Below are 25,882 nucleotides of genomic sequence, written 5' to 3' on the forward strand. Positions count from 1 at the left end.
TTTTTTGGCTACAATTTTATATAACTTTTTTTTTTTTTTAGAAATAATAAAATTTTCCTGGCTTTTTTTTCCTTTTTTCTTTCTTTTTTTTTTTTTTTTTGAGTGAAAAGTTGAATGTGAGTCTGTTGAAATAGAGGCAGATATAGTTCAATTTCTTGTAGTCCACTGTTTTCCTGTTAGAGAGAGCAGAGTGAGCACTAGCTAATGTCACCAGCCATACTGTAGAAGCCAAATTCAACATATTTTAATGATAAAATCTCTCAATAAACTGGACATGGAAAGAGTGTACTACAAAGCCTTTATGTTAGAAATCCAGAGCTAATATTATGCTCAGCAATGAAACTCTAAAAGGTTTTTTCTCTAAGATCAGAAACAAGACAAGGATGCCCACTTTCAACACTTTTATTCAACACTAGAGATCCGGTGCACAAAAATCATGCACAGGAAGGGGGGGGGCATCAGCCTGGCCTGTACCCTCTCCAATCTGGGACCCCTCTGGGGATGAGGCCTAAACCGGCAGTCGGACATCCCTCTCACAATCTGGTACTGCTGGCTCCTAACAGCTCACCTGCCTGCCTGCCTGCCTGATTGCCTTTAACTGCCTCTGCTGGCATGATGGCTCTCAACTGCCCTCTCCTGCCAGCCTGATGGCCCCAAACTGCCCTCCCCTGACAGCCTGATGGCTCCCAACTGCCTTCCCCTGCTGGCCTGATCACCCCTGACCACCTCTGCCTTAATCCCCACCACTGTGGCTTTGTCCGGAAGGAGGTCAGATGTCTGGAAGATGGCTGGTTGACCTGGTCAAATTAGCATATTACCCTTTTATTAGTATAGATAGCAGTGGACATCTTAGCCAGAGCAATAAGGCAAAAAATAAAAAAAGAAGAAAAAAGAAAAGAAAAAGGCATCCAAATCAGAAAAGAGGAAGTAAAATTATCTCTACTTATAGATAAAATGACATTATATATAAAATTTCTAAAGACTCCACCCCCAAAAAACTGTTAAATAAAACATTTCAGTAAAGTTACAGGATACAAAAGCATTATATAAAAATCAGTTGCTTTTTAATTTTTAAAAAATAATTCTTTATTGTTGAAAGTATTACATATGTCCCCTTTTTAACCCCATTGACCACTCCCTGTCCCCTTCCCCACACCCACCTGAAAAGATAAAGCAATCTTGAGAAAGAAGAACTAAGCTGACAGCAGTACACTTCCTGATTTAAAACTACATTACAAAGCTATAGTAATCAAAATAGTATGGTTTTGGTATAAAACCATGAGTTATGCATATATGCATACAAGGTCTTTGTTTGATTACCTCTCACTCACCCACCCTCCCGCCTTCCCTCTGAGATTCTGCACTCTGTTTCATGCTTCCATATCTCTGGATCCACACCATTCATCTGTTTCTTTTGTTACTTAGATTCCATATATGAGTGCAATCATGTGATACCTGTCTTTCTCTGACTGACTTATTTCACTTAGCATGATACTCTCCAGGTCCCTCCATGCTGTCTCAAAGGCTAAGAGATTCTTCTCAGTTGCATTTTTATACACTACCAATGAGCTATTGGAAGGAGAAATTAAGAAAACAACCATGACATCAAAATAACAAAATACTTGGAATAAATTTAAAGAAGGAGGCCAAAATTCTGTACACTGAAATCTGAAAAACAGTGATGAAAGAAATTGAAGAAGACACAAATAAATGGAAAAAAATATCTTATATTCATGGGTTGAAAGAATTAATATTGTTATAATGCCCATACTACCCAAAGCAATCAATAGACTCAATGCAATCCCTATCAAAACTGCAATGGCATTTTTCACAGAAATAGAAAAAAAATCCTAAAATTTATATGGAGACACACACACACACACACACACACACACACACACACTCCTGAATAGAAAAAGCAATCTTGAGAAAGAGGAACAAAGCATTACACTTCCTGATTTCAAACTATATTACAAAGCTATAGTAATAGAAATAGTATGGTTTTGGTATAAAAACACACAGATTAATGGAACAAAACAGAAAGCCCAGAATAAATCCAAATACATGTGGTCAATTAAAATATATATATATGATTTCGGAGAAGAAGGGAGAGGGAGAGAGAGAGAGAAACACCAACGATGAAAGAGAATCCTGCATGCCCCACACTCCACACATGGGACCGAGCCTGCAACTTCCTGGTTCATAGGTTGACACTCAACCACTGAGCCATGCTGGCTGGGCTGGTCAATTTTTGACAAAGGAGCCAAGGTTATACAATTGGGAAAGTACAGTGTCTTCAACAAATGGTGTTGGGAAAAGGGGATAACCACGTGCCAAAGGATAAATTTGATCCATAACTTACACCATATGCACAAATAAACTGCAAATGGACTAAAGGCTTAAGTGTAAGACCCAAACCCATAAAATTTGTAGGGGACACAAGCCTTTAATAGGATGTACATTCCTTGACATTGGTCTTGGTGATGATTTTTGGATTTGACATCAAAAGCAAAGGCAAAAAAGCAAAATAAACTAGGAGAGCTACATCAACCTAAAAAGGTTCTGCAAAGGTTCTCCAGCAACAAATTGAAAGGCAACCTATGAAATGGGAGAAAGTATTTAAAAACTACATATTAAGTAATGGGTCAATATCCCAAATGTACAAAAAATTCATATAACTAAATAGCAATCAAAACAAAACAAAACAAAACAAAACAAAAAAACTGATTTTAAAACGGGAAGAGACATTTCACCAAAGAAGAGATACAAATGACCAACAGGTATTTGAAAAGATGTTGAGTATTACTAATAATTACAGAAATGCAAATTAAAACCACAATGAGATGTCATCTCACATCTTTTAGGACGTCTATCATCAAAAAGAAAAGAAAAAACAAATTCTGGTGAGGATGTGGAAAAAGGGAACACTTGCTGACTACTGATGAAGACTTAACCTGGTATAGCTCCTATGGAAAACAATATGGAGGGTCCTCAATTAATTAAAAACGAGATTACCATATTTTTCAGCAATCCCACTTCTGGGTATATACCAAAGGAAACAAAATCATTATCTTGAAAGTATAGCTAAACTCCCATGTTCATAGCAGCATTATTCATAGTAGCCAAGGTGTGATAAAAACCTGTATCTATCAACACATCAATGGATTAAAAAAACTGTGTCCATCAACAAATGAATGGATTAATATATAATATATAATACACAATTATATATATACTAGTAGCCCAGTGCACAAAAATTTGTGCACTTGAGGGTGAGGGTGAGGGTGAGGGGTGGGGCCAGATCCCTCAGCCCGACCTGCACCCTCTGTTATGTTCCTGGACCGCGGCCATTCCTGGCTTAGGCACAGGCCTACAGGCTTGGGGTGGCCTGGCTCCTGAGGCCCCATTTTATCAAGAGAACAAAGTCGGCGTTAGTTACAGCCCTCACTGAACCCAGTACAGTGCATCTGTGCATACAACTGCCTCATTCATGTGCCTGCTTCGCCCTACTGAATTACTAACATCTTGAGGACATAGATCTGTCTTATCCTGCTTCACCTTCAGAGCCTGGCCTGGTGCCAGGGACCTGAGAGGGTTTGCTGAGTAAGTGAATGAGCGAGTAAGTGAATGAGCGAGTAAGTGAATGAGCAAGCAGCTAAGGGGCAGGAACTTCTGCCGTATGGCAACACGGCAGAAGTTCCGGCCCCACTCCCGCTGCCAGAAGCCCATGCAGGAAAGTTCCCACCCTGCTCCCAGCGGCCTGGTGCCCCTCTCCTGGCTGTATACTGAATTTCTAACATCTTGAGGACATAGCTCTGTCTTATCCTGCTTCAACTTCCGTGCCTGGCCTGGTGCCATGGACCTGAGAGGGTTTGCTGAGTGAGTGAATGAATGAGTGAGTGAATGAGCAAATGAATGAGCGAGTAAGTGAATGAGCAAGCAGCTACCTGTCGGAATAGTTAGCACTCCACTCTGGGCTGCCTGACGCAAACCCTGGGCAGTTCCCGCCCTGCTCCCAGCGGCCCCACTCCCCTCTCCCAGCTGCATAGTATGCACAGGGCAAAGGTGGCCTGGGTGTGCGTGTTGGCAGATTGGTGCATTAGCACCCGCCAACCCGGGATCCCTGCGGGAGGGCCATTTGTGGTCATGGCCAGTGGCGATCAGTGCATTAGCACCTGCCAACCCGGGATCCCCGCGGGAGGGCCTTTTGTGGGCTAAGCCGGTGGAGGATGGGTGCATTATCACCTGCCAGCCATGAATCCCCATTGAGGGCTGTTTGTGGGTGTGTCCGGTGGCAGATCGCTGTGGTCCCACTGGCCAGCCCTGGGTCAGGTCCCGTACGGGCTGCCTGGGCCTGGTTGCAGATAGCAGGCCCGGATGGCAGGGGGGCAGGTGGGGTGGTGCTATCCCACCCTGCCTGTAGTATGCAAATTAGCCGCCATCTTTGTTGGCAGTTAACCGCCATCTTGGTTGGCAGTTAATTTGCATATCACCCTGATTAGCCAATGGGAAGTGTGTTGGAGGAATGGTTAATTACCATGTTTGTCTATTATTTGATAGGATAGCATATTAATATATAATAATATATATAATTGAATATTATTCAGCCTTTAAAAAGAAAGAAAATTCTGCCATTGTGACAATGTGGATGAAGCTGGATGGCATTATGCTAAGTAAAATAAGTCAGAGAGAAAAAGACAAATGCTGCCTGTATCACATATATGAAATGTAAAAATAAAAAAAAATAGTTGAACTCATAGAAGCACAGAAAAGAATGGTGGTTTCCAGGGACTCGGAGGTGGGGCAAACAGGAAGAGATTATTAAATGGATACAAAATTTTCCTTATAAGATAAATAAGGTCTAAGAATATAATATGTAACATGGTGGTGACTACAGTCACCATATTATATTATTTAATTGAAATTTGCTAAGAGAGTAAAACTTAAGTGTTCTCACAAAAATATAAGAAAGATAAATATGTTTGGTGATGAGCATGTTAATTAACTTAATGATGGGAAAACTTTCACAATGTATACGTATATCAAATCACGCTACTGCACACTTTAATATCTTACAATTTTATCTGTCAAGTATAACCCAATAGAAATGAAAAAAAAAAACACCCACATCCAAAACAAAAAGCCCAAAAGAAACAAACAAATAAACAAAAGGAAATGTGTGTGATGACAGGACTTGGCCTTCTGGGTGTAATTTACTTACCACTTCTCTAGCCTCCTGAACTGGCTTTACCAGTGACGAGCCTGAGCCCCACGTTCTCCAGGAGACCAACCTCAATGCATCTTCCTTTCAGTGTCTGAAGATGCCAAGACTTCCACCTCCTAGTCTCTGTGGCTACTGCTCAGAGTTAGCCTGCCTAGAGTATGCTGCCATCTCTCATTTCAAGGTTTGTTCTTTTTCAATTTCTTCGTCTCATGTCAGAAGCTGAAACTGGAACTGAGGTGGTTTTTGTTTGTTTTCTCCCATTCTCTTCACCACATCATGTTGCTTAGACATGTCAAGCTGAATCAAATCAAAGGAAATTTAAGAGCTCCAATCATGGTTCAAGCTTATTGTTTTTTTTTGTTTGTTTGTTTTTTTTAGTTCCATTCAGCATTCTTTCCTCACTTACATCAGACTCTGAAAAACACAGAAATTGAGTCTCATAGGAGTTTCTAAGGTCTGACCCAGAGATCAAGTCAAGGGTGCAGGTAGAGAAAAATTCAGGTGAAAAATTCTCTCTTCCCTTCATTCTATTTCAATTAAACAAAACAACAACAAAATAAACAGGAAATGCACAAGAAACCCCTTATCACATCTGCTTTTAAAATAATGCTTTCTTCTGTGCTTCCCTTTGTCATTTGAAAGACAGAACATTTAAATTAACGGATCGTTATCAACCAATACTAATGATCATGGCTGCATGTAGCTAAACTTGGGTTCTTTAAGATTCTGAGATTCTAATAAAATATTTAGGCTTATATTTCTCTGTCTTGGTTCTCATCTTCTTCTGGGACACCCTGATATTTGGCTTCAAGCAGAGGCAAAATGTTATGTTTGCTGGGTGAGACATTCTACGGGAATGGTTATCACTAGGGAAACTTGCCTTTACAGTCTTTCCTTTAGAAAGCTCTCCAGGTATTCTAGGAGACCCTACGGGAAATAAATTTCAATGAAGACATACATACCCACAACATTTAAAAACATAAAGTATAGACATCTGAAAGTCAAAATGATTTGTTGATCATTTTAGCTATTAGATAAAACATGAATGCGAAATTAGCAAATTAAATTAGATTGATACCTCATCTAGTAAGTAACATAGTATTAATAGCTTAGGTAGATACATCAATTATTTTTACATTCCAGATGACTAGTTCTTGTTTATAAGGCAGCCTCTAAGGGAAGGAAATACGGAGCTATCCATTACCAACAGGCAGAGATTCTGTGACTTTTTAAGTACTGAATGAAGTCTAAGAGCCAATTTAACATCTGATCAGGAGCGTTTCTGGTCATAATTAAAGTCACGGAAATGGTGTGCTCTACAAGAAGGACGATAGCCTGCTATAATAATAGAATCAGGCATAGAAATCCCTCCTCTGACTTCCTCCTGGGTGTTTTCTATCAAAACTCCCACCTGCCGCCTCACTTTTTATCACATCATTACTCAGAAAAGCGGTTGGAGTGTGACTTGAGGTGAAGCCTTTTGAATTTTCATTAAAAGAAAAAAATTGGTATGAAAAAAGGAAAATCATTATACTGTAATGTCAGTAATACCTCACTCACTTTTTTCTTACTTGAAAAGGATCTGAATAATTTGGGAGAAATGGACAGATTGTGTCATACTGTGATTACAGTATTAAATTATATCATGTTGAAACCATAAGGAATTGCCATTTTTGACAGTGAAAAACAGTAGAACACCACCAATTTTATATAGTTCAACTTAATGAGAAGTTATTCTTTGCTTTTTTTAATGTGTCAGACATTCTGCTATGCAAAATCCATATTTTCTACTAATTCTCATAATAATCATATGAGTAGTGGCAGTAGATCTCCATCAGTTCCCCCCATGCACACCTTTTCCAAAGGCACCTCAAATAGGCCTTGTGAGGCAAATGAAATCTCAATATCAATCCCGTGTCATTGTCCCCCACGCCCCTCCAGCTGCATTTCCAACCACAGTGCCTCTCCTAAGCTCTCCTTTGTAGAAACTTTTGGATTCATACTACTTAAAATAAAGGCACTATTATCATAATACATACTAATGGAAGCTCAGGATTTTGAGGAAAGAAGAAAGCTGGCATAACTGAGGCAGGATTTGGACCTAGGTTATTTTGACTTAAAATGTTGAGCTCCTTCACTGACGTCGTCGTATTTCTAGGTTTTACATCTCAGTTGCCTGACATAAAGCATTATGAAGGTGGCCTAACCTATCTGGGGCAAATTGCTGGAATTTACCTTGTTCATGTAGTCAGTTGGATGGATAGACATGGTGGTTCTATCCTTGTCATCATGTGATGTGAAAGACAGAAGGGACCTCAGGAACTACCTGAAACAAGTGGTTCTCAAACGTTAGTACGTCTCTGACACTGAGGGAATTTGCTACAAGTGAGGTATTCTGGATCCCTTTCCCAGAGATTATAGACCAAGTGCTGAATGGATCCAGAAAGGCTCACTCTTCAATAAACACTTCTGGTGTGGCAGGTGAGAAATTCATGAAAAACACTTGGAAAACATTAATCTATTTGAATTGCCTTATTTTATAGATGAAGAAAGGGAAGCCACTCCAGAGATGTGAAGCTACTGCGCTTTCTTCTCTGCTAGTAGCATTGATGTCAAGACTAGAATCCGAGTATTTGGTCTCCCAAACAAGTCAATGATTCCTGTTTCTTTTTTTTTTTTTTTTAATATATTTTATTGATTTTTTACAGAGAGGAAGGGAGAGAGATATAGAGAGTTAGAAACATCAATGAGAGAGAAACATTGATCAGCTGCCTCCTGCACACCCTCTACTGGGGATGTACCCGCAACCAAGGTACATGCCCTTGACCGAAATCTAACCTGGGACCCTCCAGTCCACAGGCCGACGCTCTATCCACCAAGCCAAACTAGCTAGGGCTGATTCCTGTTTCTTGATGTCCACTTTCGTTATCAATCGTTGGTTTGTTAGTCTACTTGATGGGCACCTATTGCTTAGCCACAGATCCCAGAAATACATATAAACAGAAGCATTACTATAGATTAAATAAATAACATATCACACACATTCAGTATTTACCAATGCTATATAATAAAAGGCTAATATGCAAATCAACCAAATGGCAGAATGACTGGTCACTCTGACGTGCACTGACCACCAGGGGGCAGATGCTCAATGCCAGAGCTGCCTCCTGGTGGTCAATGCGCTCCCACAGGGGGAATGCTGCTCAGCCAGAAGCCATCAGTTGAGCCATAAGCTGGGCCTAAGCCATTAGTCGGACATCCCCCAAGGGCTCCCAGACTGGGAGAGGGTGCAGGTTGGGTTGAGGACCGCCCCCCACCCCTAGTGCAGGAATTTTGGACCTCTAGTATGCACATAAATACTGTTTATTTTTTAGCCAATACATTTATTTTATTTTTAAATTAAATTTATTGGAGTGACATTGGTTAATAAAATTATATAGACTTCAGGTGAAAAATTCTATCTTACATCATCTGTATATTCTATTGTGTGTTCACTACCCCAATGCAAGTCTCTTTCATCTCCATTTATGCTTCCTTAACATTCTTCTACCTCCTACTACCCCATTTCCCTCTGGAAATCACCATACTCTTGTCTGTATCTATGACTATCTTTTTTGCTTAATTCCTTCACCTTTTCACCCAGCCCTCCAACCCCCCTCCCCTCTGACAGCTGTCAGTCTGTTTTTTGTCTATATGAGTCTGGTTTTACTTTGTTTGCTAGTTTACTTTGTTCATTAGATTCTACATATGAGTAAAATCATATGGCACTTGTCTTTCTCAGACTGGTTTATGGCACATAGCATAATATTCTCCAGGTCCATCCATGTGGTCACAAAGGGTAAGATTTCCTTCTTCTTCTTCTTCTTTTTTTTAGTCAAGTAATATTCCTTTGTGTAAATGTACCACAACCTTTTTTATACTATACGCATCTACTGATAGACACTTGGGCTGCTTCCAAATCTTGGCTATTGTAAATAATACTGCAATGAACATAGAGGTGCATATACTCTTTTTAGTTAGCATTTTGAGTTTCTTTGGATATATTCCCAGAAGTGAAATCATTGGGTCATAAGACAGTTTCATTTTAACTTTTTGAGGAAACTCCACACTGTTTTCCACAGTGGCTGTACCAATCTGCATCCCCACCAACAGTACACTAGGGTTCCCTTTTCTCTACATCCTCGCCAACACTTGTTTATTGATTTATTGATGATAGCCATTCTGACAGATGTGAGGTAATATCTCATTGAAGTTTTAATTTGCATTTCTTGGATAATTAATGATGTTGCACATCTTTTCATATGTCTATGGGCTATCTGTATGTGGAGAAGTGTCTAGTGTCTATTCAGGTCCTTTGCCCATTTTTAAATTGGATTGTTTGCTTTTTTGGTGTATAAGTTCTTTATAATTTTTGGACATAAACCGCTTATCAGATGTACCATTGGGTCGTCTTTTCATTTTGTTGATGGTTTCCTTTGCTGTCCAAATACTTTTTAGTTTGATGTAATCCCATTTACTTATTTTTTCTTATTTCCATTGCTTGAAGAGATATATCAGAAAAATATTGCTATGAGAAATGTCTGAGGTTTTACTACCTATGTTTTCTTATAGGATTTTTATGGTTTTGATTCTAACATTTAAGTCTTTAATCCGTTTTGAATTTATTCTTGTGTATGGTATAAGAAGGTGGTTTAGTTTCATTTTTTTTGCATGTATCTGTGCAATTTCCCCAACACCATTTATTGAATAGCTTATCTTTGCCCCATTGTATGTTCTTGCTTCCTTTGTCAAATATTAATACATTCATTAAAAACACTACTTAATTCAGAGTGTTTTTATTACATATTTTCTCCATCACCAGTCTGCAAAGTTTCTTTGAGGTGTTAAGTATAGGTCATAACTGAGCAGAGTGGAAGCCCTTTTACTAGCTCTGGCTGCTGCTGCATTCCTTATAGTGGGTCAAAAGTAGATAGTGTCATTAGGCCTTCACCTCCTAGCTTCATTAGACCAGCTGGGGACATCAGAAAGGTCAAAGCCAAAAAACAATCAAACTGAAGACCGGGTGACTCTTCTAATTATATTTTCAAATAGAACATTTTTTCAGGCTAGCCAGAGTTGGAACCTCCAACTTTAGATATCTAGAAGTATTAATATGTACTTCATGTGGTTTGTAAAAATAGGCCTACAATAAGCCAGATCCTTGGACTCTTAAGAGATGATATTTATTTTAAAAAAATCTTAGATTCATTCAATCAAATTCATACTGGGGTGGTTTTGTAGCAATTCTTTGATGTAGTAAAAGGACAGACTGAACAAAAATATGCAGTTGAGGTATGTTGAAAGAGGGATATGGGCATTGGACAGGAGAGTGTAAAAAATTCCCTCCCTTCACACCCATGTGAGTGAAAAGTGTGATCTCTTTGCACTTGGTGAAATGTTGACCTCATGTGGGATGCAGTACCTGCATCTACACTGGAGACCTGGGGAGCCTGTTCCTCCATCTGGGAGCATGTTGTGTTGTCTTCTGTCAATGTAACGGTCTCCATCACTTTTCACATGCTAGTTCATAAATAATATTTGCATCCTATTGTTTTATTTCCATCAGTCCTGTCCACAATCCTGTTGACCCATATTCTGCAGGTCATTTCAGGCAGAATACAGTAAAAGGGAGGGAGTAGCAAGAAAAATTAATAGTAATAATGATGGGCATTTGGACATGTCACTTCTGCCCATTTTTGCAAGTCTCTATAAGTCCAAAGAAAGTTCTTAAGATGCATACTAGTGGCCTGCAGAATTCTCTTCTGAAGTAATTTCTTCATCCTCCAAATGTATTTAATTTCTATTCCTCGTCCTCCATTTTCTTGATGTCCACTTTATTTATCAATATTTAGTTTGCTAGTCAATTTAATGGGCATGTATTGTTTAGGCTTCTAAGTCTATCTGGAAGGCCCTCCCCCTTCAATTTGACCTAAATCAGTTAGGTAATGAGTTAGGTCACTTTTATAATGTCTTATATCAGGCAATTGAGTCATAAAACACAAAGGTACTATGACCTTTGTGTTTTATGACTCATCAGTGAAGGAGTTCAGCACTTTGAGTCAAGAAAACCCAGGTTCAAATCCTGTCTCAGTTATGTTTCAACTCTCTTCCTTCTCCAAATCTCTGAGGTTCCATTTTCCCATCTGTCAAATCTTGAAGAGCTATACTCACCTCGCTACCACTCCTCCTTGAAGACCCTCCTTGTTCTTACTGCTGCTTCCCTTCCCTGTGTCCTTGGTCAATGGTGCTGAGTGACCCAGCAAGGGAGGGTCCTGATATCTTCTAATTCCCTTTCAACCAAGACTTTAACACAGCATGAAGAGTTTGAGTGCCAGTTACAACCAAAAAGAAACATTACAGGTACTCCTGAAATTGACTTTGATAAGGTTTCACACAACAATCTGCCTTTTTCAATCCCTAAATGTTATATTTCTAGGCTACATAAAAATAAAAAGCTTCTGCACAGCAAAAGAAAGCATCAACAAAACAAAAAGAGAGCCCACTGTATGGGAGAACATATTTGCCAATGATACATCTGATAAGGGGTTAATACCCAAAATATATAAGGAAATCATTCAACTTAAAAAATGAAGATAAACAATCTAATTCAAAAATGGGCAAAGGACCTGAATAGACAATTCTCCAAAGAGGACATACAGATGGCCAAGATACATATGAAAAAATGCTCAAAGTCACTAATCATCTGAGAGATGCAAATTAAAAGACAGTGAGGTACCATCTCATACCTGTCAGAATGGCTATCATCAACAAATGACAAGTGTTGGCAAGGATGTGGAGAAAAGGGAACCCTAGTACACTGCTGGTGGGAATGTAGACTGGTGCAAACATTATGGAAAACAGTATGGAGTTTCCTCAAAAAATTAAATATGGATCTGCCATTTGACCCAGTGATCCCACTTCTAGCAAATGAGCTATTTCTTAGGAAATGAAGGACTACAGTTTTGTAGGACTTCAGAAGTGAAATGGCTCTACTTGCTAGGTGGAAATTGCCCGAAAGCCTGAATTCCTGCTAACATACTATGTACCACCTTCCAAAACTCTAATCAGAAATATCATGCTACTCACTTAAAAACTCTCTGTGATGCTTAGCATTGGGTTACTTCTGACCCACCAGTATGAAGAAATACATTTTTTAAACATGACAACTGTTTTCTTTTCCTTAACCTTTTTCTTAAGTAACCATTCCCCCCTCTGATTCTCTGTGTATTTTTTGGGACATTTCCCAAGTCTTTTGATTTTTTCTGCTCCTGACTTCACATTGTCCTTAGATAACTGTCTACCTAAGTCTTAAGATAAACAAGAAACTTAATTCATATAAAAGTACATTAAGTTCAAATGACTTACTAAGATATCAAGTGATTATTATCAAATTAGATCATATAGACAAACTCAGATCCAATAGACTTGGAGAAATTATAAGGCAGGGTTTTGACTTTAAGTGGTTTAAGAAGATTAGTATATATTAATGACCATTTTTCTAATATTGAATGACAACATGATTGTTTGATTTTATGGTATGAACCCTAGATAGACCCTTTAAAAGCAAAGCCATGCAATGACAAAGTGAATCAGACAGTTTTCAAGTATGAAAATAAACATTTATGTGGCTGGCAATCTCGAACTAAAGAGCCTATTTCTGAGAGATGGGTAAGAAATTTTGAGGACCAGATTTTTTGAAAAACAAAATTATGCTAGGGAGGAGAGATGTCAGATCCTCTTGAATTTTTGGTCTTAGATATAAATCAACTTATCTAAATATAGGAAATGTTGTTTGTAATTGAAAATGTGTTAGGACCTTCTACTCATTCTCATGGGAATGAGTTGTTTGGGAGAGATGTGTCTGCACCATAAATATTTTTTTTATTTGAAAGGAGCTTGAAGGCTAAATGGCAGCACTGTTTCTACTTTGATTGTTGTGATGCCAACATACTTTTATTTGATGCAAGCCTGGTGACTCTTAGGAGGGAAATATGCTTGTTGAATGAGAGACTTTCTGGCTCAAGGGAAGAAGGAACACATGACAGTTTCAGGCTTTCTCCATATTCTAAATGAATGTAAAAGTTTGTCTTTGTTCTTCCTAGGTTTCTGCATTGACTAGGTATTCAGGTGCAGCTTAGAGAAGACCCTCCAAATATGAATGAACTCTCAGAACGCATGAGATCTTAATTCAGGGTCGCCAGCAGGAAGGGAGAAAAAATAGGTGGGCTTCCAAGCTGGTCACACTGGGTGACTGATTCTAAAGGGGGATTGTTCCTTACAGCCATTTAAGGAGATGCACTTTGATCGGAGCTAATGACACATTTCAGTTCCAAGGATCAATAAGTGCCATTTAATTTCCTCAGAGATGAATTAAAGTTTCCCAGCTGGAAATGAAAGCGAAAAGAATTTGAAGCTTTTCAGGGAGAAAGAATTATATAATTTTAAGACTAGAAGGAAAAGCGGGGGGGTGGGGGGGGGGCGCGGGGCGGGGACACACATTGATTAGGCAGCCGGCATAGATCAGGAAGCAAGCTATGTGCTCAGAACCAGTTCTTCTATTTAATTTCACAACCGCCTTACCAGCTCCATGTTATTATCCTCACTTGACTGATGAACTCAAAGATTGGAGTGGCCTTCCCAAGGTTACGTAGCTCATAGGCACGTGTGAAGACCCTCCATTTCTTACTATTTCTGTAGAATAGAGAATCAGTCACAATCCCAAGCTTAGGTCAAGTAGTTCGACCAGAACTGATGAGAGCTTTGGTTTCCTCCCCTACTCCCATCCCCCAAATAAACACACTGGGTTTGCATGTTCAAACAGGCCTTGTTTCTGGGTTTAGGGTTGAGTCCTTGGTATCTGTACGTCCCAAGCACATGGCTTCCCTGGGTGGCCCACTCCATAGGACAAAGCTTTTAGTAGGCCCCTCCCATTTGGTTAAGCTGATTAACCTCCTCTAATACTCTAGTCCCTACCTGTGGATTCCTGAAGGGGCCCTGGCTCCCTGTGTGGCTCTCTCACCTACCCTGCCTCCCAGTTACGTAAGTGTCTTTGTTCTGCTTGTTTCCAGCCACCACAAGTTTCCATGTAAAGCTCATATTTTGAGTGGTTGACTAAGAACCTCAAACATCTGAATGCCTCCCACTGAAAACCTCTATCATCCAAGTCTGCTATTCATGAAAACCGCCAGTAAATAATTCCCTTTGGAAAGTAAGGCCATTTGTCCTTGGGCACTCCAATCTTTAGAAATTGCTTCTTTATATGGGACCCAAATGTGTTGAGTTTCCTCATAGCTTTTACCCAATAGTCCTGGTTTTCACAGAAATTAACTGATTTTTTTTCAAAGGCTCACAGCAAGTAGGGGACAGAATTAACCACCATTCCTCACTGCGGTAAATGACATAAGGCTTTGGAATTGAGTCAAGTTCCAGACTCAGACTGATATTCATTCAAAATATACTTTTTGATTTCCTAATAGATGCTGGATAGAGTTATAATTGCTTGGTGATCATCAGTAGACAGAAGGCACGAGGAATAATCTAATCTCTATTTTATAAGGAAAAGCTTTAAATCTTTGAAGACAGTTTCCTTTTTACTATTTAGTCATCTTCAGGCTTACAGCTTAATACATCCAGTTCTTTCTGTTTATGACATCATCATCTTTTACAAGGAGTCTCATTAGAATATAAGTGGCTGCTTTGCTCATCATCGCACCCCCCATCATTTAAACTATGCATGAGTGTCTAACAAATAGCACACTCATGCATAGTTTTAAAATATGAATACATCTTGCTTATTTCTGGAATAATCTTTTCTAATTTGTGCTGGAATTTGAACTGACTCTCTTTAGCTGGAATTTACAAGTTTACTTCCTGCATAATGCTAGAAATCCTTTGCATTAATGGGCAATGTGTTATTTTAAGGAAACTATAGAAGATAAGTGTATGAGTGGTCTTGGTCAGGTCAAAGACAGACATTAAAAACAAAACAAAACAAAACACTAAGCTTACAACAACAGACAAATATCTTGGAACCAGTGAAAACAAGGACTGCAAAACATCTAAAAGAGTTGCAGACACCAGGAGCTTCAGGTTTATTTGCCCAAGTGAAGAATTTCCCAGAAGAGCAAACCCATTCATAAATGATTTTATTACTGTAGGCACTATATCTTGAGCTGTAGCTCTCAGTAGTGGAACTACCATTTCTGTATGAATGAGTATACTTTAAAAATGTTTATTTTTTTTTCCTTTGAAGCTGTAGCATTTAGTGTGGATGCCAATTATTTATTACTCTTCTATTGTCCTCTGGTATCTCGTAAAACATTACAGCATTACATATTTTGTATTATTTCACTTTTTTGCATGACTTAGCTTCCTCAGAATAAAATTAATTTTTGTAAGAAATGCAGCGGGTTCTACTTCTTTACGGGCTTCATGAAGTCTACAAGGGCACTATTGCATTAGGCAGGGCCAAAATGCTGTACCAAATAGACCCTCAGCTATAAAATGACATGAAGCAATCGACCTTATATCCTATATTGTACTCATTTCACCAAGCTTGGTGTTCCTGTTCATAAGCATGTGAATTCAGGACCAGGTGTGTTTTTTTTTTAGTGTGTAGTTCTTCCCTCCCTAAGACTTTGTTGCCTCCCACCTCAAGCTTGCAGAAGCTGAAGGAGCCTAGAGGAGCTGTATCTCATTCTTAAAATTTGGCTCACAAATACAAAGATCATTTGCAATCAGTGTTGTGGGAGAGACGAGCCATATGCCCACACCAGAGTCAGGGGCATATAGTAGTCCTTTCCTGGGAAGCCAGCCTCCAGACACAAGTCTGTACTTGAGAGGGCCAACAGGGATTCTGATGGACAGATAGCTGTCTCTGCTAAGCACAATGTGGGGTTTAACAAATATTTGTTGAATCATTTATATCAACCTAAAGATTAAATTGCTGTTAGTCCTCCTTGGAACAGTGCTCGTACACCTCTCTTAGAAATTTTAGAAAAAGCTGTAGTGGCATGCAGGAGACAAAGCATTTCTTCGACAATGATTTGAAAGATTGCCGATGTTTATCTAGGGAGATGTGGAGCCATTTAATATTATTAATTGCTAACAAATGAATAAGATTTACAAGAATTATCAAAGCTTAAAGCTCCAGACAATCATTCCTCACACAAGAAAATTTATTATGCCATTATGCTTATTTCTATCAGGGTTCCTATAGTGCAATCACTGCTCGCTATTAAATTTTTATTGCACATTTAATTTATCTTTCTCTCTAGTGGGGAAATGTATTAGAGAATTCATTTACACTAGTATCACCTCCCCTTTTATTTTACTCACTTTTTCTCCCCCCCAAAAATAGAGAAGAATATATTTGTATCTGGGTATTAATTATACAGAAGCTGAGAGGAGAACAATGCTTGCTGCTGTCTGAAAGGAATTATTCAGCCAAAATTAGCTTTATGGGTAACGCAGTGGGCTTCCATTAAAAACCTCCATTTTCGGTGGTTTATAAAGAATTCTGGAAAAAAAATCCATTTACAAGTTAAAGCTTGCTTTTCATCGATTAAAATAGAAAGTAATTTTGGTTTCCAATATTAAGGGCAGACAGCTTGTTAAAGGTTGAGGTTTGGGGGCTGTTTAGTTTATAAAGTGCTGAATTGAAAATGGACTTTTCTGTTTCTGAAGGTATACCTTTCATGTGCAAAGCTTAACACTCTCTTTCCCTACTTCTCTGTCTGTCCCAAGAGTTACATATAGTCGGATTAAGAGGAAAACAATAATACAGGACACAGAAAATACCTTTTACATCACTAATGCTTCTTTTTCAATAGGGCCAGATTCAGTGGAAAGATCCTCAGCTTTGGTGTAGTGGAATCCTCTTAACTTCAGGAAAGATTCCTAGCTCTGGGGCCTAATTCACTAAGACAGAGTCGGCTTGTATTATTGATTAATCTGAAGCTTTCATTCCTCACAGGATTTGATAACTCAGCTATTTTTCTCACATGGAAAAACTACCTAAGTTTTGTTTGTATTTTGGGTAAGAGGCCGAACATGACAATATCAGTGATTTCATTTCTAATGCCCAAATGAGGTTATAACTTTCCCCCCTCTGACTTAGCAAAGCCCTGCAGCCTGCAGAACTCAGGAGGGGAGTGTGCAGGTGTTCTACCCCTCCCAGTAGAATCTCTGAACCTCCCAAAGACAGCTGCCATGACTGCAATATGCGTTCATTCCCACTCCACTGAGAGCACACTCCCTGGCCATGTCGTCTACATATTTGCCTGTTTCCTTATGGGCTTTGACATTAATGCCCCGGGGGGGCAGTGTAATCTGTGCTCTAGAAGCCATAGGAGAACTTGTATGCATATATGCATAACTAGGGACACAGGCAACAGTGTGGTGAAGGCCTGGAGTGGAGGGCGGGGGAAGCTAGAAGGGGTCAATGGGGAAAAAAAGGGGACAAGTGTAATACTTTCAACAATAAAGATTAAATAAAACCCAGAAGCCATAGGATTTATATCCGACGTTTACAGGGTTTTGATACTGTTCAGTGGCTGGGGCATAGTTTCTGAATAATTTTTTCATCTTTCCCTTATTACCTGAAGGTAACAGCCAGTCCAGGAAGACTGAGCACCCCACCGGAAGTGAACTGTCTTCCCCATTGGTGTTCTGAGGGCGCTGTCTGGAAGCTCATGCATGGTAGTCAGCGCGGCACACCATCCAGGGGCCTCCGCCTTGGTCATGGCTGCTCTGGGAGCCCTGCTCCGGGAAGTCTTGTAGCCTCAGACACGTCTGGAGCAAACTCTTCCTTTGGCACTGATCACTGTTGAGTAGAAGGCCAGGGCTTGAGCATCACCGGCAGGAAGGGGCTGCACCTTTCTCCCAGTACCAACCAGCACACGGTGCTTAGTAGGAGCTTAGTAATTGTCTCTGTGTTAGCACTTTGATCGGTGTGTTCTAAGAGTTGGGATATTCATCTGATCACTCTGTCCTTAGCTTTCCCCTCCAAGATCCCTTCAGATACACACACACACACACACACACACACACACACCTCAAACTGCTCTTAACAGGGTTCACTGGTTGTAATTGAATCCTACTCAAACTACAGTAGCCCCCACCCCACCACCATGCTTATCCATAGGGAATACATTCCAAGACTCCCAGTGGATGCCTGAAACTGCAGATAGAACCAAAACCTAAATATACAATCTATTTTTTATACATATGCATTCATGATAAAGTTTAATTTGTAAATTAGGCACAGTAAGAGATTAATAATCTATAATAATAAAAGCATAATATGCTAATTAGACAGGACGTCCTTCCAGATGAAGCTGGGGTGGTGAGGGAAACCTGGGTCCTGGGTGCCGGAGGGAAGCTGGTGCCGGCAGCTGAGGGAAGGAAGGCCTACTCTTGCACTAATTTCATGCATGGGGCCTCTAGTAACTAATAACAAAATAGAACAATTATAATAATACTAGAGGCCTGGTGCACCGATTCATGCACTGGTGGGGTCCCTCGGCCTGGCCTGAGGGAATCAGTGGACCTCTGTGCCACGTAGCCTGGCCTTGTCTGCCAGCTTGTCAGGCTCTAGCCCGCTGTCCACATCGATCCTGCACAGCACCAAGTAGTGCGGGAAGTGGCAGGTGGCCCAGAGGAGTCCAAGCTCGGGCTGGGAGCCATGCCGCTCCCGCTCATCCTGGCCCCACTGAGCCTGCTGCTGCTGCCACTTGAGCATGGGGAGTGTCCATGGGAGAGGTTCGCACCTCCACAGCTGCCCTTGCCAGCTGTGAGCTGGGTGTCTGGCGCCTGTCTGTCAGCTGAGTGGCACTCCCACTGTAGGAGCACACTGACTACCAGGGAGCAGCTCCTGCATTGAGTGTCTGCCCCCTGGTGGTCAGTGTGCATCATAGCTACTGGCCAGTTGTCACTGTCTGGTCATCCAGTCGCTTAGGCTTATATATATATATAGACTAGTGGCCCGGTGCATGAAATTCATGCATGGGGGGGCGTTGTCTGTCAGCCCAGCCTGCACCCTCTCCAGTCTGGGACCCTTTGGTAGTCAGACATCCCTCTCACAATCCAGGACCGCTGGCTCCTAACTGCTCACCTGCCTGCCTGCCTGATCGCCCCTAATGACTCTGCCTGCTGGCCTGCTGGCCCCCAACTGCCCCCCTTGCCAGCCTGATCACCCCAATTGCCCCCCTGCCAGCCTGCTAATCCCCAACTGCCTCCTCTGCCAGCCTGATTGCCCCAAACTGCCCCCCACAAGCTTGCTTGCTCCCATCTACCCCCCTGCTGGCCTGCTAAGCCCCAATTGCCTCTCCTGCTGGCCTGATCACCCCCAATTGCCTCCCCCCACTGCCGACCTATTTGCCCCCAACTGCCTCCCACCTTGTCAGCCTGCTTGCCCCCAACTGGCCCCCCCCACCTCTGGCCTGATCACCTCTAACCACCTCTGCCTTGGTCACCATGGCTTTGTCCAGAAGGACGTCTGGAAGGTCTCCTGATCTAATTAGCATATTACTCTTTTATTAGTATAGATACTTCAATAAAATTTATGTGAATGGTTTGAGGTCATTATTAAGTAATATAAGGGTGACTTGAGCATAAGCACTGCGATACTGGGACAGTCAGTTTGGTAACTGAGGCAACTACTAAGGGACCAACAGCTGGGGAGAGTGTGGTGGGAAGATGCTGGACAAAGGGATGAGTCATGTCCGTACAGCACAGAGCAGGATGAGGGGAGGTTTCATCACACTCTCAGAATGAAGCTCAATTTAAAACTTATAAATTTCTTATTTCTGGAATTTTCCATTGACTATTTTCAGACTGTGCTTGACTGCAGTAACTGAAACCATGAAAAGCAAAGCCACTGATAAAGGGGAACTATTATAGTCCAAGGTGAAGGAGGTGATTGTTTTAAGAACAGAACAGGCTGGGGGGGGATGGGCAAGTCAGTCATTGAGAGTGCTCCTCCATCTTTCGTGGGATCTGGGGATTCCCATCCTAGGCTTGCTTTACATATTTGCTGTATTTTCTTAATTTTCCTTTACAGAACTACTCTTTCTCTCAAGTTTATGTCCTCTGCTTCCAAATGAATTTAACTTGCAAGTAACTTTGGTGTATATAGTTCTGACTATAGCCTTGACTCTACATGAAGGTTAGTCTAAACACACACCATCAAGTGCGTTCAGTTTTCAAGAACTTTTGTTCGAGTTCTGAATTCAGGTGGTGTCAGGAATAGGTAGCCTGCCAAGCGATAGTTTTCTGTGATCAGGGTCAGTTACAGTGAGTTGGCATTGTAAGCATGGTAGTGTCATTTACTAGGGCTAGGTGACTTACTTCATTATATCATTTTAAATTACGAATAGTTCATTATTATTTGAGGATTTATGAAAGAAAACATAAAACAGAATTACAGAAGAGCAGAAAAGATTTTGCAAAATATTTTTAGGTTGAAATGTAATAAAAGGAGATTTTTTTGTTTGTTTCTTGTGCTCTAAAAGATTTTCCTGGGTAGAATCTAATTTATATGTATTCTGAAATTAAATTAGCAGTACGATATGCCTAAAAGCAAACCATTTTTCCTCCTTTCCTAAGTAAATGTTGCACAAATATTGAAATAATAATAATAAATATTGAAAAACTATTGGTTTTAGAGGCTATCACATGATTGATCTTCCCAGGGTACCTGTATTTTTTTTTTTTTTTTTGGTACCTGTATTTTTGAGGCTTGTCATGGTTGTCTCTGGCCCTCCTAGCAAGTCTGACCCCGTGTAATCTCCAAAAGCCGTGTTTGTGGGTCTGCCTGGCTCCTGTGCGAGGGAATGAACTGGCTGCCCTGAACTGCCGGCTCACACTCTCCCCTGTCAAGGGAGGCCTTGGATGGCAGGGCAGCTATAAGGAAGAGGGGTGGAGAGGAGGGGGGCGGCTGCTGCAGACCGTCCTTTTCTCTGCCTGGATGGTACCTGTCACCTTCTTACAGTTGAGGGGCGTGGGCGGGGGCGGGCCGGGGAGAGGAAATAGAGCCGGAGACTGGAGCGGAGGCTGGTCCTTTACCAGGCTGCGCTGCGTTTTAGTCTGATTTCCTCCCAGCGTGCTGCCTCCCTGCAGAGCTACAGAATGCCTTTCTGCTCTGGTTTGGCAGCATTAATCTAAAGAACATATTTAATGCAAACAAACAACATGGAAACAGACTCATAAATACAGGGATCAGGCTGGTGGTTGCCAGAGGGAGAGGAGTTGGGTAGTTGTGTGAAAAAGGTGAAAGGGATAAGCACTGAAAACTGGTGGCAGTCACAAAATAGTCACCGGGGTGTGAAGTACAGCCCAAGGAAGGTAGCCATAACATTGTAATGACTGTGCATGGGGCCAGGTGGGTTTTGAAAGTATCAGGGTCGGGGGGGATCACTTTGTAAGATATATAATTTTCTAAATACTATAGCCAAGCTATGGAAACAACCCATAAGTTGATGAGAATATTTAAAAACAGTGAGCCCTGGCCAGTGTGGCTCAGTTGGTTGGGCATCCTCCCTGCACCGCAAAGTTCCTGGTTCAATTCCAGGTCAGGGCACACGCCCAGGTTTCAGGCTTGATCCCTGGTAGGGGGCGTGCAGAGGCAGCCGATTGATGTTTAACACTGAAGCCTTGGGTTTGCTAAGGCTTTGCTTCTGCCTGGAGCTCAGACCCCCTTCCCACTGCCCTGTGTGTGTCTGTAGTTGATGTCCACTCAGCACTGGGCTCCGAGACATTCTAATGCAGGACAACTGCCGCTGTCAGCCAGGAGTGAATCCATGAGGCCCCAGGGTGGAGGCTGCAGCCTCCTGGTGAGCTGTCTCCCTAGCTAACTCCTGGCTTCCTGCTGGGGTTGACGCCAGGTGCCCAGGCCGTGACCCTCCAGGAGGGGCAGTCTCAGCACACCCGTGAGAGATCACAGGGTCTGGGAATCCCTGGCTGCAGCTGCTGCCAAGTGCACTGAGAACAACTGTCATGGGGGGGGGGGGGGGGGCGGAGAGCGAGCAAAGGGCTCACTTTGGAAGCTGACTTGATGTTGCTTACTATTAGTCACTCCTGTTTCTTCCTGCACAGCATCGCTTTCTGGACATTTCTTTCCCTGTTGAAGATCCTGAGCACCCCTCCCAGCAAGGACTGAAAGACAAAAGGGGGTGCCAGTAAGAGCAGATTTTTGTCTTATAAGCAAGTGTCCACACTTAATTCAGAGGGTGACTCTGAAACAAGCCTTCATGCCTAAGGGAAGTGGGCCAAACCATTGCCCCTTTGGGCCTAGACTGATTTCTTTCTCTGATGACTTGCATGGTGGTTTCCTGAGGTACCACCATTGGGTACTGAAATTCTAATCACTTCAACTCCCCCAAACTTGAAGGTCTTCAGGTTAGAAATTGAGTAAAAAAAAAAAAAAGAGAGAGAGAGGGAAAGAAAACAACAAAAAACAAAATAAAACAGACTACAGAAGGAGGATCATTGTAATGTAAATTCCAGGCACTCTACAAGGTTCATTTTATCTCATTTCCATGAAACCATCTGCTGCTCTAGCTCTACACACTGATATTATCTTCTCTAATATCCATAGGTCTTACAATTGTACTGTGAAATGTGTGACTTAAATTATTGTGTAGCCTCAGGTTGTTTCTAAGTCTTTAAACATTACCAACATTTGTCTTTAAATTGGTGTGTAGGCTTTTGGAGCAGAGGCCATATTTACCTGGAAAAAAACTAAAAGTGAGGTGGGTTGAGCCTTGAGCAGTTTTTCAGAGGTTCGGTTACAAACTCTAAAGTAAGCGTGAGAAAAAGCACACCATTGGAGTGAGTCTCACTGATGCTGTTATGAAAAACATTATTGACTTATTTGAGCCTCCGAATCATTCTAGAAAGTGATTCGAGGCAACTTATCTATCTGCATGCATATACATAATGGGGTACATTTTGAAAAGGAAGGTGCGGAAATGGCAGCAAAGGGGAAAGGAAATCATGGCAGGAGGATGAACAGAGAGAAAGTGTGATGGCACGTAATGAATATCAGAAGGCACCATTCGCCGAAACCGGTTTGGCTCAGTGGATAGAGCGTCGGCCTGCGGACTGAGAGGTCCCAGGTTCGATTCCAGTCAAGGGCATGTACCTGGGTTGCGGGCACATCCCCAGTAGGAGATGTGCAGGAGGCAGCTGATCGATGTTTCTCTCTCATCGATGTTTCTAACTCTCTATCTCTCTCCCTTTCTCTCTGTAAAAAATCAATAAAATATATTAAAAAAAAAGAAGGCACCATTCAAACGCTGCAGATGAGTCTGCGACTTTGCACGTAAATTTACCAGCAACCACACAAAGGGGAAACACACTGTTGCAAAAATTATGGTTCCCATAAAATAAAAACTAAGCAAAGGCCGGGGAAGCCTGCTGTTTCTGGCTTTGAGTTCCCAGTGACCTAAAGCTCCTGACTCCCCCGGCGAGGCACTGACTTGAGGCTGTCACTGCCAACATTTTAAAAACGATACTGGTTTCTCAGCATCAGCAGTGCATGCTAGTAGCATGGAGTTCAATAGAAGTAGCTCTATGAGGGCATAAAACAGTGCAGCATGCGGTAGTATTTTTCTTGCTGAAACCAAGAGCACAGAAATTTTATGTGCTTTGTATATCAATAAGCATTGATGATCAGCCCAGCGGAGGGCAGCTGTGACAAACTCTCACTGAAGTTACGGAGCACAGCTGAGTAGCCTGAATGTGTGTGTGTGTGTGTGTGTGTGTATAGGTAGGAAAAAGTAATTCATTTGAAACAACTGCAATCTAATTAGAATGCGAAGATTCGTGATGGTATCTTCCATACTATCAAACGAGGGGGAAAAGGTCAAGTCTTCTCTAGAACTGCACATTTAAAATCATCTCAAGGGAAAGAATCCACACGTAGAAAATGGGGCTGGTGGTTTGGTTTGTTTTGTGCTTTATTATAATGTGGCAGTACTGAGTGGTCCCATAGCTTTCAGAATGTGGGCATGGTGGGGCTGGGGAGTAAAAGGGCATCACGGCATGGAGAATATTTACTGAATCATGGCGGCAAAGGGACAGAAAGTGGTTTTCTAAAGAGAAAGGGGAATAAGCCCGATGGCAGGAGAGAGGAAGCAAAGAGGAGGAGAAAGGAAGGAAAAGCAAAGCAAGGAGAAAGAAGAGAGAGGGAAAGACATGAACACAAGAGAACTGAGAAAATGGTGAAGAGAAGGCTTTCTAAACCTAAACCTGAGACCAGCAATTAGACTTTCCGGCAGAAAGCTGTCAAGAATGGAACGCTTCCTCAATGGAGAGCAGGAGGGACAGAGAAAGGAAAGGGTCTCCTCCTCTCTCTTGATCAGCCTTCCTCTTGCCTTGTAGGTGTGTTCCTGCCCCAGCGCTGCCACGGCCCACAGCAGGGGAGAGCAGGCTTGTCCCAAGGGGACAGCATGGGTTCCAGAGTGATGCAGACAGGCCCAGAAGTGCCAGGTTTCCCACGGCCCGTAGCTCTGACAGTTTGGATGTGTTTTGTTGTCTGCGTGGCACTGCTGCAGGTGAGCACTGTCACGTGGTGAGCAGTGGGATCAGATTTTTATTCCAGAGACATGGCTTTGGCGGCATCACACAGACTGATGGCGAGCACAGCCCCTAATTCTGCCTCCGATTTTGTGTGTGTGATGAGCTCTCCGATTCCTAGCCTCTCGGGCCACTCTGAAGTGGTGAACATTCTTGCTCTGTCCACTGTTTCTCCAGGAGCAGTCTTATTAACAATGTCAAAAGTACACAATGAAAGACAGAAAACAACATGCCAGGCTACCATTTGTAAGGTGCTATTTATATCAAGTCATGCCTTCACGGAGAAGACTAACTCACTGTGCACCACGCATGGACTCCTCACTCCGATGTCACCCTGCACCCACGGTAGTTCCCATCCATCTTTCTCTAATTCTCTTCTCTAGTAAAATTGGTCGACTTATTCCCCCCCGAAAGGCCTGCTTTATTGATGCTGTTTCTCTTTCTGGGAGATTCTCTTTACTTCTGTCTTCTGAGCCAAGCACGACCCATACTTTAAGGTTCATATCAAATGTTTTCACCTCTAAGGATGAAAAATAAATTAGGAGAAATATCCTGGTCTATGGATACAAAATGTATGTGTATTCAATACCAGCTTTGCTGTTTGCCAGATACTACTGTACTATCTAACTGATAGTACAATGTCACCACCAGGATGTGAGATTGGTCCCCTTAAAATACAGAACATTTCCATCACCACAAAGAGTTCCTGTTGCTATTTTATAGACACATCCACTTACCTCACTCCAACTCCCTCCTTGACTACTGACAATCAATACGTTGTTCTCCATATCTATAATTTTGTGGTTTGAAAATGTCATATAAATGGAATTATGTGAGTATTTAACATTTTGAAATTAGATTTTTTTCATTCATTGTAATTCTCTGAAGATTCTTCCAGATTGTTGCACATATCGATGGTTATTTCTTTTTTACTGCTGAATATGTATTCCACTAGAGGTCTGATGCATGAAATTTGTGCATGGTGTTGGAGGGGGGGTGTTGTCCCTCAGCCCGACCGGTACCCTCTCCAATCTAAGACCC

This window comes from Myotis myotis, unplaced genomic scaffold (genome assembly GCF_014108235.1).
Source record: "Myotis myotis isolate mMyoMyo1 unplaced genomic scaffold, mMyoMyo1.p scaffold_m19_p_8, whole genome shotgun sequence".
NCBI classification, from domain to species: domain Eukaryota; kingdom Metazoa; phylum Chordata; class Mammalia; order Chiroptera; family Vespertilionidae; genus Myotis; species Myotis myotis.